This window comes from Micrasema longulum, unplaced genomic scaffold (assembly GCF_059751315.1).
Source record: "Micrasema longulum isolate JH-2025_06_02 unplaced genomic scaffold, ASM5975131v1 h1tg000415l, whole genome shotgun sequence".
Classification (NCBI taxonomy): domain Eukaryota; kingdom Metazoa; phylum Arthropoda; class Insecta; order Trichoptera; family Brachycentridae; genus Micrasema; species Micrasema longulum.
This window is the reverse complement of record NW_028277615.1, coordinates 1,105,919-1,122,162: the sequence shown is the minus strand read 5'-3', so window position 1 is coordinate 1,122,162 and position 16,244 is coordinate 1,105,919. Positions and strand designations below refer to the sequence as shown.

Sequence of the window (16,244 nt, the reverse complement as noted above, 5' to 3'; positions counted from 1 at the left end):
TCTCTGGATTTTTAATGTGGTTGTGTTGTTGTTGTCTGGTATGTATTTATTGTTATTTGTGTATGGCAGCATTTTTGGTTAATGTTATGTCATCATATTGTATTTTTCCCAGTGTAATTTATTGTACAATTTTTATCGTCTTAATTTTCATCAAGTTTTTTATGTCCAACTGGTGCGTTTTGTCATACAGTTCAGTTTTAGAGGTCAGGTAAAGTAAGTTGCATGTTAGTGAAGTTATTTTATTTTGTTGTCTTTGTCCTTTCTATGTCTGTCTTGTTGCCGGTTCTTCTGAAGTATCTTAATTTGATTTTAACATAAGCTCCGTACATCATGATTTTTTTCTTTTTTTGGTGTAAGTTTTTTAATTTCGAAGAAGAGGCTTTGTAATTATGCCATTTACTTTGGTGAGTCCTTCTATGTGTTTCGTCCATTTGAATTGTTAGTCCATCGTGCTTTTTACATTATCACGTGTTGTAGTTCTTGGAGAGTATCGTTGTTTATTTTTATGTTTACGTTATGGTTTAATTTTTGTGTTCCAAATTGTATTATATTGCATTTTTTTGGCATTTACTTTTAGATACTGTTTGTGTACGTCTTTGTTGATATTTTAAGTTATTTCAGTGACATTATTTTTTAATAAATAATAGTCTAACGAATAACGTTAATAAAAAAATAAAGAATTAACAAAGTCGGGTCTATAATAATATTTAATATCTTGAAAAAAACTAACTTTTATCTTTCTTCCCACCTTCGGGGTCTAACTTGGCGAATTCTCCTTTCTCCATTACATTCTCGGCTTCCCTCGTCTCTCAATACTTCAACTTTTAGTTTTAATACGATTGGCCGAACTAATGAAAATTATCAGGCATTAGCAGGATTATTATAGGGAGTTATTTAATTGATAGCGATTCATTTCCGGAAATTCTCTATCGGCAAAGTAATTGAAAAGAACATCAATATTATTAAGCCTCTTTTCTTGAGTGAGATCTGATTGGAAATCAATTTAATTGTATTAAGTCAGAGAGCGAGTTATTTCTACCGGTAGAAATCATTGTTTAAATGGAGGTCATAGGATATAACATTTTAAAGGTAAATTTACGAAGAAAAATAAAGTAATTTAATTTATTTATTGATTGATTTTTAAATTATACATAATACAAAATATAAAAAATAATGTTTTTAACAGGGTACTTGTGTCAAGTAAACTTTAAAATTAAATTAATAGTAATACCAAAAACAATATTATAAGTGAAAAGAAATCGCAAAAACACTGTTTCGAGACATGAATTAAGTTTAACTAACTATTTTTTTTTTGTATTTAAATAGTACAAACATAATAAATGAATGTCCTAATATTAACTTTTATCTAATTATTATTAAAACATGTTATAATTATTAACATTTTTTAAAAATATACGTACACTTAAAAAGAAAATTTCTATAAAGCTAACACGAATAAGATTACTTTTTAAAACTTACCTGCTAAACACATGTTTTTTTAATTGACATTTAAATGAAAAAAAATTTTTTGACCTATTGAAAAGTACGTTTTGGGTATTAACATTCAATTTAGTCCGTTTTTTTCCTAATTCAAAAATTAGCACACTTGTTTTGAGCACTGTTGGCAAAATGTATGAAAGAATACTGATTAGAAGCGTAAGAAAATTTAATAAAGAAAGAGTCTGGGGTATACAAGCGGTTTTATGAATGAAAGAAAATGTATGAATCAAAAAGTTGCTTTACAAATTATGACAATAAATATTCTTCCTAAAAATCAAAAGCTTTTCTGCGCATTTTTCAATGTGCAAAAAGCGTTTGATAGAGTTGACCGAGAAAAATTGTGTTAAGTGTTATCGGAGTATGGAGTGAGCGGAAATCTGACACGGGTTATTGATTATTTGTATAAAGATAGCACAACAAGTGTCAAGGTAAATGGATCATACACATCGAGGTTTGACATTCATAAAGGAGTCAAGCAGGGATGTGTGATGTCATCATGGCTGTTCAACGTGTATAATGATAACTGCATGAAAGAACTGAAAGGCTTAAGAGTGGGAGCAGAAATGGGTGATTAATATGCTGATGATGCCGTGCTTCTGTGAAAGTGGAACTGCAATCCATGGTAACAAAAATATACGATGTAAGCAATGGAAGCGATTTGCTGATGAAAGTCAATAAATTGACGTGATGATTTTTGAAAGAAACGAAAGCATGACTTAATGTGAGGTTATACTAAAACAGGTAGAATAATTTGTGTATTTAGGATGTATGTTTACTAGGGATAAAATGATTGAGAAAAATTCACTCTGTTCCCGGTACTTACCCTCCAACCAACAAATCAACCTTGGCAAACAAATGTTTGTCGCATGTGGCAAAATTAGCAGTTCACAACGGGTCCCGACTCTAATGAATGGGAGCGAAGTATGGAATTGAAAAAACGGGGATAAAAGTAGACTAAATGCTATCAAAATGCGATCTCTCGGGCGAATGTGAGGTAAAACCGTGTGCTATAGATGCGCAAATGTCGAGGTTCATAGATTATGGCTGAGATAAGCATTATCGACAAAATCAAGAAAAGAGCGCAGCGTTGGTTTGGACATGTATTGCAAAAGGATAGCTAAAAAACGTCTCAAATATTTACAATGCGAATGTTGATGACTGCAGAAATAAAGGAAGACCGAGAAAAACATGGCATAACCAAATCCAACAAAAACTTGAAGATGGACATGTCAAAATTCAGAATAATTGGTGCGCGTGCATGAGAAGATGTATGAATGTAGAGGAAGCGAGATCTGTATGCAAAGATGATGTAGCGTTCTATCTTCTCTGTTTACCCTTACGGGGAAACGGCGAGATGTTTTTAGTATTTTTGTTTGAAAAATGAGGACCAAAATTGAAAGAAAAGTTGTACGTCATTCGAAAAAAAAATCTGTTCTACAAGTGATTGTGTCTGCTTTAACGTCACACATATTATTTTATTTGATTACAAGCCTTCAAAATGGAATATCAAGTAAATGAGCATTTTCGACACACCTTCTGTTCACGTTCAATCAAGGGAATGAAAGAGAAAATAAATAGGAGTAAAATATTGCAGTATAAAACCACCTTATAAGCGAATATTTTATGTCGACCTTCCCAGGAATTGAACCCAGGACCTCTGGCATGGTAGGCAAACACGACAACCATTACACTACGAAGCATTTTTTTTTCTACTCGATTTCCTTTTTTAGGAATTTGACCTGACAGACCAAAACGAGATTTCAGTTCCATTTTGAAAAAACCAAACACGTGGAGTATTTTTTAATTACGAAAACGTTAACTGTTGACAAAAGGTGTATATTTCAATGAAATGCAACGTAATTCGAGTTGAAACAAACAAGATCTGTAAAAGAGAATTATTTTAACAACGAACAAAGAATGCTACATTTAATTCGTAAATCAGTGAACCGAATTCAATTTAAAATGATTTCAATCTTCGCGGTATCTCGGAATCCTCCGGGAGTAGATTTTAACGGTCTGTTTACCATCAAACAACTCTGAAATCCGTTTTTATTCCTGAAAAGCCTTTTCCGAGGATAAATAAATTACAGAAATGTTTTTTTATTGGCTACAATAAAAAAAATATTTAAGTCAAAAGAAACAGTATAACGTGACATCATTAGAAATTTCTAATGAAAGTTTTAAAATAACGTCTTATTTTTGTAATAGGTGGCGTTCATTTTTTTTACATGGTCATCATAATATTATCCTTTTCCGCCATTGATCTAAAGGTACTGCATAAGTACTTCCATTGCAGCGTATCAGGAATAATATAATTTATTTATCCGTTTTCAAAACAGTTCACAAAGAAAAAAAACAAATAAACATACATGAATTTAGGTCAAGGGTACAAGCATATACATATATGTATTGTTTTTTTACTATATTTTTTATTGTTTTATTACTGATTATTCTTACGTTTTAGATGCCAGTCCAGGGACAGTGAAATATTTCGGTCAAATAACTCTGTCGACATACCAAAAACACGAATTAAAGATTAAAATGTTTTTTTGTCGGTTTTGCTAATACAATTTTTTTGGTCAAAAAATGCGTAACTACATTTTATTTAATTAAATTTCATAAAACTTGTTTTTTACTAACTTTAACTCTAGTATTTGCATGGCCTCTTTCATTAGAAGTGCGGAATTTTTTTTTGAGAACTTAGATCGGATATTGCCGTTTTTCCTTTAGGACTAAACTGCAATTATTCGAATAGTAACAAGAACTATTTTTTTCTGAAACCATTAGATATTTTCTATCTCTAAACAACTGTATAGAAAATGGTAGTGCTTTTATTTCAAATAATAATTATAATTTAATCGAACCGTACTTAACAAATTAAAAAAAAAAAAAAAAAAAACTTAAGTTTTTTTTTATTTTCTCTTCTTAAAAAAACTAATCTTGGATCACTACATTTGCTTCCGTCGGCTTTTTCTTCAATGGGTTTTTCAGAGTTGAAGAAAAACTTTTTTTTTTTTAGAGTATCTTTACATAGGCATACTTTCTTTGCTTTGTATAGCAATATAAAAAAAAAACTATTACTATAATTGGCTTAAAATTTTGGTTTATTTGTAAATACTGTATTTTTTTGTTGTGATTGGTGTTGTTTTCTTTAACTCTTAAAAGACTGTGGTAAATAATTATTTTGCGCGCGGTGATGTTACATCGTGTTACCACTAGTAAAAGATAAAATATCCTAAACTTCAGACATTTGTAGAAAAAAAACTGTTTAATAATTCTTATTTTCATTTGTTAAGCCTTACGGATTATTACATTCATTTTACAAAAATAATATACACATTTTTTATTCATACTCTGTTGTTCAAAATAATATTTTTTACATCTTTTGAAAAGTTCGTCTAAGTCTTTTGTTTGGTTTTGTCAATCGAAACCCGATCTCTTACATGGTAGAAAAATGTGCTAATATAAGGCCGATGTAAGTATAAAACTAATAGAAATAATTATGACTTACGAAAATATGTTTCTCTTTCAAAAAATTGTTAACAAATTGAGATATTTAACCTATGTTTTCAAACGTTTAACTAGTTACGTTCATCTAAACACTAGCAAAATGGTTTATTATACCCTTGTATAGTCCTCACTTTTTTTTTATAATTGGATGGGGAAGGGCCTACAATAATTATCTAGACTTTTCGAAACCGTACAAAAACTAATTATTGAAATAAAGCTTCATAAAAATTCAATTATTTCAGAAGTCTGAACTTTTAAAGCATCGAGGAATCTATTGCCAGTAATGTTTAAAATATGTTTTTCTACGCCAACATTTATTTTCTAAAAACTTTAATAAATCAAGTCAAAGATTGGATACTTCACTTAAAATCCCTATTGTAAATCCAGACCCGGACAAAGACACTCATTTTTCAAAGCTCGAAATCTGTTCAATACATTTCATAAGGACCTTGTGATAGAAATTAATTATTTAAATTTGTTTAGATCCATATTTTTGTTGAAATTATGGATAAAAAAAGCAGATTTAAAAAGCTTATTTTTTAAATAAATAACATAGTTTATTACTTTTTTAATACTCGCATAGTGACAAAATTGAAACATGTTTTTTTTTATACAATCTACTTTTTAATTTTTTAATGTTATCGTTGTTAATTTTTAAAAAAGAGACTAACTCTTGTGCTTGAAGAGTGACTTACACTGTTATATTTATTTTGTAATTTAAAATTAAAATACTATACTATCGTATACTTTTATTTTTTATTATTATTTCATTATAATTTTCTTTTATAGTGTTTATAATTTCATTTTCATGGTAAAAAAAATTATATTTTAATATAACCACTTATTTTTTTAAATATTTACTGTATTCTTCCAGTAGGTTTTATTAAAATTTAAAATAAAAATTTGTATTGGTAAATTATTTATTTATGTAGGTATACCTTTTGTAAAATGCAAAGAAAAAAGTATAATGAAAAAATGATAAAATAAAAAACGCACAAACAACGAAGCTGACTCATCTTCACTGGATTTCTTATTTGATTCCTTATTTCATTTTTGCCCGAGAGCAGACATCGAGTCAAAAACACATGTCCAGAGTTCTGTTTCTATTTAACTTACAGTACTGTAAATTTTCGTACTTTTGGACAGAAAAACTTTGATAATTAAAATTTTATCTAATCTAGGAATAACGCATTTATTTGCCTACTATTTGTACTCTAGTAATAACGGCAGTGGAATTGACTTGTCTATTAGACAAATATAAAATACATTTTTTTCTGTTTTGACAATGTTATTTTAAATCTGTTTTTTACAATATGTGTTCATTTTTTTTTATGTCTTTTTTTTAACTACTAAATAAACATACATTTTATTATGTCTTTTACAATGATTCTTAACAGATATTTTATTTTTACTACGTTTATTTACTGGGTTTCTAAATAAACTTTCTTCTATGTCTTTTACTCCATTTTAATGTGTTTTTTTACTTTGGGTTTTAATTGTTTTTTTACTTTATTTTTACTTTGTTAAGTACATTTATTTGTTTTTTCTATGTGTTGATTACTGTTTAAATGATGTTTTAGAACCCTAGTTATACAGTCAAATCATGTGTTGTGTATTATGTGGCTACTTTACACACTGTGTAACGTGCAACAAATTTAGATCTTAAAAATTCCCTTGGAAGGAAATCCAGATTGTCTACAAATATTTAAGCGTATTCAAAACATTGTTGATTAAACAACTTGGGCTGGTATTACAAACGCGATTATAGGGCGAAAAAGCGCGTTTTTACGCACTAAATACGCGTTGTAGCGCGCTGTAAGTGTGTTCGGAATACCAGCCCTGGTATAGTAAGAAGCATATAAATTAAAAATTGTTTTCAGGTTTTGCCTAGTGGGTAAAATAGTTAAGCCGGAATAATTTCACTCACGTACTTAAGGTTTCAGCTCTTTTACTTCACAAGATATTTCACTTTTACGTCAACAGATTGATGAGTTGAGGAAATATGAATGTTTTAACATAGGTAGAATTGTGAATGTTACCCAGTGTACAAAGTGACCGCTTTAACCAGCCAATGACGGGTATAAGCCCTGTAAATGCCTAGCCCTCCATATTCTGTTCTCGGAAATGCTTCCCTCTCTGTCGCAACAAAATTAAATTAAGGGTTCCTGATTAACAGACATTTATATATTCAGATTAGGAGAAACTATATTAAAGGCCTAACGAGCCTACATTTAGCAAGGATTAGAATTTAATCCTGGATTTACCTAATTGAATAACAAACTGATGCTTTTAACTTGTCGCAGGCGGTTTTGATCCACTCGATGACATACTTTTCCTTATTGAATAAAGGACGAACTCAACTCAACTGCTTGTGATTTTGTATCGCCGCGTGATCGGTTATAAGATATTAGAGTGATCGCAATGGCGTTGCCTAGTATGTGAAGTAATTCAGTCAGATAAATCTCTTCACAACAATAAAGGTTTCAGCTCTTTAACTCTTTCAAAAATGATATACCTACCTTAAACGTATGACGTTCTAAAAGTAGTTCCAACAGATTGTGCCTCTTTAAAGTATATAAAAGTGAAAAATAATACAAACAGTGGTGTTTTTTAAAAAGTTAAATAATTTGAAAGAGTAGTTTTGGTGTAAAAATAACAAATAAACTAAGTATCGATGAAATAATAACTTTTTGATAAAATATTACAATCTGACAGTTAACAATTAAAACTTTCAAAAATGTGTTTTTAAGTGATAAAATAAAAACATTCTAGTGTAAAAATAAAAAATAAATTAACTCTATAAAGAATAGTGAGATAAAAAAAAACAATGTTCTAATAAAATTATAAAATATAAAATCTGATAATTAACAATTAAAACCATTTGAAAAGTAATTTTATAGTGCCATCTATGATATCAACAAAAAAACTATTGGATAATTATTAACTAATTAATTATAATTATAGTCGTACTATTAAAATTATTCAATAGATGGAAAAAAAAAAGTAAAATGAACTGATATAAAAAATAATGATAAAAATAAAAATATCGCAATACATTATATTTTTAACTTGAAATATATGGATTAATATACTTATTTTTCGAAAGTGAAAATATTATTCATTTAACAAGAAAAAAAAAAAAAAAAACATTTTTTATATCCCGAAAAAACTTAATATGGAATGTAAAATATGTAATAGTGGCTTGAGCCCAAAAAAAACTCTAAAATGTAGTCGATGCTATGAAGTATTCCATTACAGCTGTACGGGGACAACAGCAGAAAATTATAAAAAAATGTCGAAAATCTACCGAGATAGCTGGAAATGCACCTTATGTCGTAAGGAAGATCCAAGAAACACTAAAAACATGAACTTGGAAAATCTACGATCAAGGTCCCTTACTCCTACACCAAATGACAAAAATAACTTAGAAATACTCAAATGTCCTTTTTGTAAACAAACCCAAGATGTAGATAAAAGTATAATAAATAAATTGAAGGATCAATTTGAAGAAAATACTATTATGACAAAACAAATATTACTAGAGTACAAAGAAAATACAAAATTGATTAAACGTATGTCTCAAGAATTCATCACGGATTTAAATAAATATAAAGAAGAAATAAAAGACAAAATATTTACATTGCAAAAAAATATAGAAGAAATGCAATTAACAATACAGAAGAATAATTATGAAGAAAATAATTATGTGGCCAAAAATAGTGAAATATTTTATGAAAACCAACCTCTTGAAATAATAAACAAAGTACTTTTACCACCAGGAGAAAAGATCAAAATATTAATATTCGGAGATGAAGAAGGGAGAAGACTTAGAAAAAAAATTGAAAAAAATATATTCAGTAATGTACAGTGTAGCAGTTACATCTTTCCTGATGCAACAATTGATAATTATATGTCGACAATTATTCAAGGGTGTAAACAACTAACAAAAAATGATCTTGTATTTTTATACCCAGGAAAACATGAAAAATCACCTATTAATATTTTAAGCAATCTTTACTTTATACTCCAAAACTTAAAGCATACCAATGTAATTGTCCATTCGGTTGCAACAAATAAAAACCTAAATGTATCAAAACTAAACGTAGAAATAAAAAACAAAACTAATCTATTTGAGCATGCTAAATTTATTGGCCCAATATTTAATGACCAAATGAATTCATATTTCATCAACAATGCTTATAAAACAGAAACATACAGAATTATAGATATAATTAAACAAGAATATATATTGAATGTTTTCAGTGATACTAATGAAAATAATACTTTAGACAAAAAAAATTCTAGTGGGTCAAAAAACTTGGAAAAAGAACCGGATCAAAGCCTGAACTAACAAGTTTTATAATAAATAACCACATTAAAAACCTTAAAATACTGTACATAAATATTCGTAGTCTGAAACCCAAAATAGATGAACTAAAAGCACTTATAATAAGTGAATTTAAAAACCCCGATTTCATCATTCTAACTGAAACATGGCTCACTAATAGTGAAGCAGAATTATATGACATCAATAATTACAATGTAATAAACTCCTGCCGGGAAGGTAGAGGAGGAGGTGTAGCAATTTACATAAAGAAAAACTTAAATTACGAAGCAAAAAATATTGAAAATAACAGAGATATGGCAAACATTGTTTTAATAAGTCTCATAAAACAAAAAATAAATTTGTGTGCTATCTACAGACGACCAAATAAAACCGAAGTACATAGTTTCATAAATCTTCTAGAAACCCAAATACTTCCGTATGGAAATAAAGGAAAAACAATAATAGTTGGGGATTTTAATATCAATATATTAGAAAAAGACAATGTACTAACAAATGAATATGTAAATAGCCTAATATCTAATAATTATGTAATTCTTAACGAAATTTCACTTGAAAAATATACAAGATGGAATCACAGAGGAGAAAATTCGATTATTGATCATGTATTAACAAATTTTGTAGAAGCTAAATATACAATAGACTACAAAGATACTCCACTAAGTGATCACAGAGCACTCTATCTAAATATAGATATACCTATCGAAAGACAAAAAATATTTAAACAAAAATACACCTTAGAAATAACAGATTATGTCAAATTAAAAGAAAATCTCGTGGCGAAAATACAAGAAGTTAATAGTTTTAAACAGTTACAAGACATTATCCAAAACGAAATAAAAAACAACACAAAAACCAAGGTGAGAAACTTCACAACATCAATAAAGGAGGGTTGGCTAACTAAAAACATATTTCAAAAAATAAAAAATAAAAATCAAGTATATAAAAAAATGATTAAAGAAAGAAATAACAGTCAACTTGTAACCGAACTAAAAAATATTCAAAAAGATTTAAGAAATGAAATCAGAAAATCAAAAAAACAATATTACCAGAATTATATAAAATCAGCAGAAGGCAGCAGCAATAAACTTTGGAAAATAATAAAAAATATCAAGTCTGGAGAAAAATTGCAGTCAGCTAGTATAAAAGAAATGAATGTAAAAGATGGGATTTTCACAAATGATGAAGAAGAAATATCAAACATTATCAATGAATATTACTCCAATGTAGGCCAAAACCTTGCAAGTAAATTAGATGGACCATGTCTAAACATATCAGAAAAACGAAGAAGAAAAATAAATAGTACCTTTTTTCTTAGACCAACAACGACAAAAGAAGTGTGTAAAATAATTGACAATCTTAAAAAAAATGCATCGCCAGGATATGATAAAATTAAACCTTCACTCGTAAAAAATCTCAAAGATGTTTTAAGCCCGGTCGTATCAAAATTAATTAACATGCATATAAAGTTTGGAATCTACCCGGAAGAACTAAAGACTGCAAGAATAACTCCTATATTTAAAGGTGGAGATCGAACGGAACCTAGTAACTATAGACCTATAGCAAATTTAACTGTATTTAATAAAATCTTTGAAAAATGTATTCATAAACGATTAATGGGACATATTAAAAATCTTAATATAATATGCTTAAACCAACATGGTTTTCAAGAAAAAAAAGGAACTGGAACCGCTCTAGTAAATTTGATTAATTATATTCAAACAAATATGGATGCTAAAATTTCAACCACAGGAGTAATATTAGATTTTAAAAAAGCTTTTGATACGGTTCACATTGAGACCATGATAAAAAAATTAAATGATATAGGAGTAAAATCTCAAGAATACAAACTATTAAAATCATACTTAACTAATCGGAAGCAGTATACCTTTGTAAATGAAAAAAAAAGTAAAATACAAACAGTAAATTTTGGAGTCCCACAAGGATCTATTTTGGGTCCATTGTTATATATTTTATATATTAATGACTTATCACTGTATAATTTTAAAGGGAAAATTATTATGTATGCCGACGACATTGGACTTTTTTATAAAAATCAAACAGACGTATTAACAAACAATGACATAAACGAAGACCTTACTATATTGACTAAATGGACAAACACAAACTTACTTACACTTAATGAAAAAAAATGCAATATTATCCATTTTGAATCTAGAAAAAAATGTCACAAAGTAGATGCTTACATAAATAATGAACGACTAACTGAAATTGAACATGTTAAATATTTAGGACTAACAATAAACAGACAATTGACATGGACAATTCATATCAACAATTTAATTAGCAAAGTGGCAACTTTATCGAGTCTATTTTTTAAAATCAAAAACTTTGTTCCAATAAAGGAAAAAATTTTAATGTATGAAGCATATGTTAAAACTAAAATATGTTATATGCAACTACTATGGGGAACAGGATATCAAAATGACATAAACAGACTACAAAGACAGCAAAATAAAATATTAAAGTTAGTATATGACCTTCCCTATCTAACAGCAACTAAAGAACTTTTTGAACAAACTAAACAATTAAACGTAACTGAACTCTTTAAACTAGAATCTTTAAAATTTATTCATAAATTAGCCACTGATGTAATTGTAGACGAAGAATTAAAACTTGAAAAAAAATTGTAGTAAACATGAACACAATACGAGAATTTCAGAAAAATATCATATACAATCTTTTAAAACGAGAAAAGGACAATCGAGACTTATAAACCATGGACTGAAATTATACAATAAACTACCAGACAAAACTAAACAAAAGACTCAGGCAACCTTTACAAAAGATGTTAAAAATATTATTATTAACAGTAGAATTTGAATTTTAAAAGTGAAAATATTTTGTTAAATGTATGTAACCCGTAAGGGTTTATCAATAAAATTTAAATAAAAAAAAAAAAAAAAAAAAAAAAAAAAAAAACTATTTGGCTCTTCGAATCGGAGAAATTCGTTATGTCTACTGATCGCTATTTTATTTACATAAAATCAACTATGCATGAGGCAGAATCTCAATTTTTATTTTACCGTCTCGGTTGATTATTTTGATAACCTTTTAAGGCTTATTTTGTGATTCTAATTCAAAACAAATATGTCCGCCTTCTCTGAGTAACTGCGGTATGTCATAAATATTTTATTTGATAAATCTTCTACCTTATTGTCTCGTTGCGTTGCGTAGTTAAGACTGTAGTCTGGTAAAACGCTCGCAATATTAGGAAATCATACGATTTCGCCATTTTAAAACGAACGGTTTTTTTGTAATCGCACAGTAATAAAAAAACAAACATTAGACAAAAACATTTTTTTTAATGGTATTTCTTTTTAAAAATATACTCAAAAGTTTTATGTAACTAAAATATAATTACTTTTAGACCGGCAGATTACGCCATATCAAATTTAGACTTAACTTAGGTATCTGGGATCTCAATAAACTTTGGTATCTGGGATCTTTTATTTCTACGTAAAATTATGCATAAGAAAAATATGCATATCTACGCAAAATTATGCATGTCTACATAAAATTAGGTAAGACTAAAAAAAAAAAATTAATATTTTTGTTGAAACCTTTTTTTATAGAATTGTAGTCTCTTTTTTAAAAAAGAAGACAATGAAAGAAAATTTCACAAAAATTTATGTGATTTAAAATGCTTGTATTTCTTTTAAAAATCAAAAAGTTGGTCCTAGATTTAGTAAGTATATTATACATGCATTTCAAATTAAATATTCTAACAGGGGAGCTTAACTATAAATGTTTAATAAAGCAGTTTAAATTAACATGTTTTAGTGATGAGGGAAATTTCAGATTTAGTGCTGCTTTTTAAGTTATTAAATAATGTTATTGACAGTCCCGAACTTTTGAATTTGAGACAACGTGGGACGAGACAAAATACTTCTTTTGCTGTTGATTTGCATAGTTCAAACTATGCTAAACACACCTATTCCACGGCTCCACGTGTTAGCGAACAAACATGGAAAATTTGATTTATTTTATTTTTCTTTATTCAAATTAAAATCATTACTTTTTAATCACTTCTTTTCTAAATTTAAAAAATGTACTAAGTGTGAAACCTGTTTTACTGTTTATACTAGTATACTCGTACATTGCCTCTGTTACTTCAATACTTTTTATATTTAAACTCTTTATTTTTTTTAAATTTTATTAACTTTAAGCTGCATATCGATGTTATTATTTTGTACTTAATTTTCTTATTTTATTTCTTTATTTTCTGCTATTTTATGTACCTATGTTTTCTTTACTTACGTACAGGTGTTTTGTTTCATTATAATTGTTTTGCAATAAAATTTTATACTTTGTCAAAGGCGTAAGCCCTCGTAATAAATAAATAAATATTGTGTCAGTAGTCAGGTAGTACAACTTGAATGAATTTTTCCGAGTCGTGGTCCCGTGATAGTGTTGCGGACACCGTACCAAGGGAACGAGGTTAGGTTATATACGACTATTTGACAATAGCCACCAAATTAAAATATTTCAGTAAATTACAAAAGTATTTAATAAATATGAAATAAATAATAAAAAGGGCAGAATTTTCAAATATGAAAAAAAAATGCATTTGATTGAATCTCCACTATTTTGAAAAACACTAACAAACATTATTCATTGTTTTTCCAGTAAAGCTATCGGAAGTTTTTATGCTTATGAAGACATTTTTAAAGTCAGGGTCAGTTGCACCACAAAAAGTAAGGTCAAAAACAATTAAAAATAATTCTTGCGTTTGTTGCAAAACCGTTATGTTATTAATTTTTTATGTAAGTGATTGTTTGAATTTCTTTAAAATTGCCAAAATGGGTTATTTTGTCTTACTTTCTCCATGAACACATTTTGGACTTTTGGACTTTGGAATTTTTTTGACTTTTTTTGCACCACAACAGGTCAGACCCAATAACAGTGACAGAACACCCAGGCTTGAAAAAATTCACATATAATTTTTGTTTTCTCATCGGAAATCGAACCCGGAACCTTCCGTGCTTGATTCGAGCGTCTTAACCACTATACCTCGGAGGCCACCCATTTTGTCCATTTATCCAATTAATTTACTTAAAACTCATTTTTTCAATGCAACTGAGACTGAAGTAACAAAACTATGTTGATTTTATCATTAAAAATGCACGAAAGCCTAATTAATGTCCACATTGTAGCCATTTTTTTAATAAAACATGAGCTTCAAAAAACCTATTTAAATTCAAACTAAGGAAATACCAAAGTAAATTTTCCAGAGAAAGAACAACAAAGCGATGAATAATATAATATTGAAAGCCTTACCTTTTGTGATGTAAGGAAGTCCTCTCAGTTAAATCCCCTGACGCCAAATCAAAATGTTCCTCACAGCTTATACTTTTTTTCCGTCTCTTGTTCTGTTTGCGCTATAATTTGAAATTTACCTCGCGCAGGGAAAGTCGAAATGTTTTTTCAAACTAGAAATACTTCCCTCGAAGCAGTTCGTCGACTGTCTTTACACGTTTTACCACCCCCTATTAAAATACAACCCTCAGAAACGAATTCGTTCACAATTTTCGCCGAGCGAGACAAGTTGATTAAATGTTCAAATAATAGATTCGCGTCGAGTTTATTTTGGGATTATATGTAATCAAAAAGAGAGTGTCTCTCAACTTACTCGCGGCACACCGAACACAGATTTAATGTTTGTAACTTGTCGCTATTTGTAACAGTGAAGCAATTTGGCGACACAATAAAGTTTGCGGGTCTTGAACAGTTTTTTAATAACGCCGATAATCTTCTCCACACACTGGAAAGTCGTATAAAGTTCTTCGGAATTAATGTCGCGACTGATGGAGGTTAAGTTTTTAACGTTCTTATTTCGCTCGCAGCGTAAAAAGTTTCGTTATAAAGATTCCTTCGGCGATGAATTTCACTTTTGAAAGTGGTCGTAAAAGAAAAGGATATGTCGGAAGATATGTTTGAAAGTTTAATACGAAAGGTAAAGAGTGTATAAAATCCTTTTTGTTGCGAATTATTACTTTACCAAAAAGCGGGTTCGGGTTTATGAATTAATACAAAGCGAATACCTCGCTTAAAACAAACGGTAGATATTAAGAAAGTGTAGTTGGAAGGGAAACGATCCAAAGAAGTTTTGTAAAGGGTAAATATCAATTTCCGGCGCGGAACCGGGAATAAATTTAACTTTAAAAAAGTTTTGTAACTTTGGCACAAGTAACTTTTGTCTAGATTTTGAGGATTTCGACAGCCTCGGTGGGCCAAAGTCGGTTCGGAAGGTGCAACTGCTCGCTGAAACTCGCTCAGTTCGAGGGTTCCGTCCAGTGGCTGAAGGGATCTCGGTGGGAAGGATCCGATGTCCCGGGTCGACAACTCTCGGGTGCGGAGGTGAGGCGGGTCGGGTGCCAGGGAGGCTGGATGAGGCTGGACTGGGCACTTTGGCGCGCTAATCTGCTAAGGACGACACGAGACCACTTGCTTCGATATCGCCCTTTATACGACTGAACGCCGCGAACTCGACACGGCGACTGGGGGAAGGGAAAATCCCGCTAGTTCGGAACGGCCTAACCCCCGCCACGCGATTCTCACCCCTAATGGCATCGCGCGCACATATCGCGTTCGCGCATAATTCTAAACACACCTGAAAACTGTTAGGCGACTCTATTCACTTAACCCTTCCCGCCTAAGGGTCAGAATCGCCGAGAGGCAGACGCTTCAGTTTCCGCGTATACCGGAAAGGGAAGGATATAGGCCCGCACGGGATTTCCTTCTCGCGAGACAAGGACGGAAAGTACCGCGAGGTGTTTACCTGTTTAAAATGTAAGTCCAACGTCGACCGGCGGTGAAATTGAAGTTTGACGTTTAGGTAAGTGATTCTCATACCGTTCTGCTCGTC

The 16,244-nt window shown here is 29.8% G+C and overlaps 1 long non-coding RNA gene across 1 annotated transcript in view; it reads right to left on the bottom strand.

Moving 5' to 3' along the window:
* LOC148281737 (uncharacterized) overlaps positions 1–15,873 on the bottom strand; it is a 69,228-nt gene extending 53,355 nt beyond the window's left edge. Inside the window, exon 1 of the long non-coding RNA XR_015822292.1 lies at positions 14,657–15,873. This is a non-coding gene — a long non-coding RNA (uncharacterized LOC148281737). The remainder of the gene's footprint in view (positions 1–14,656) is intronic.
* Between the last annotated feature and the right edge of the window lie 371 nt (positions 15,874–16,244).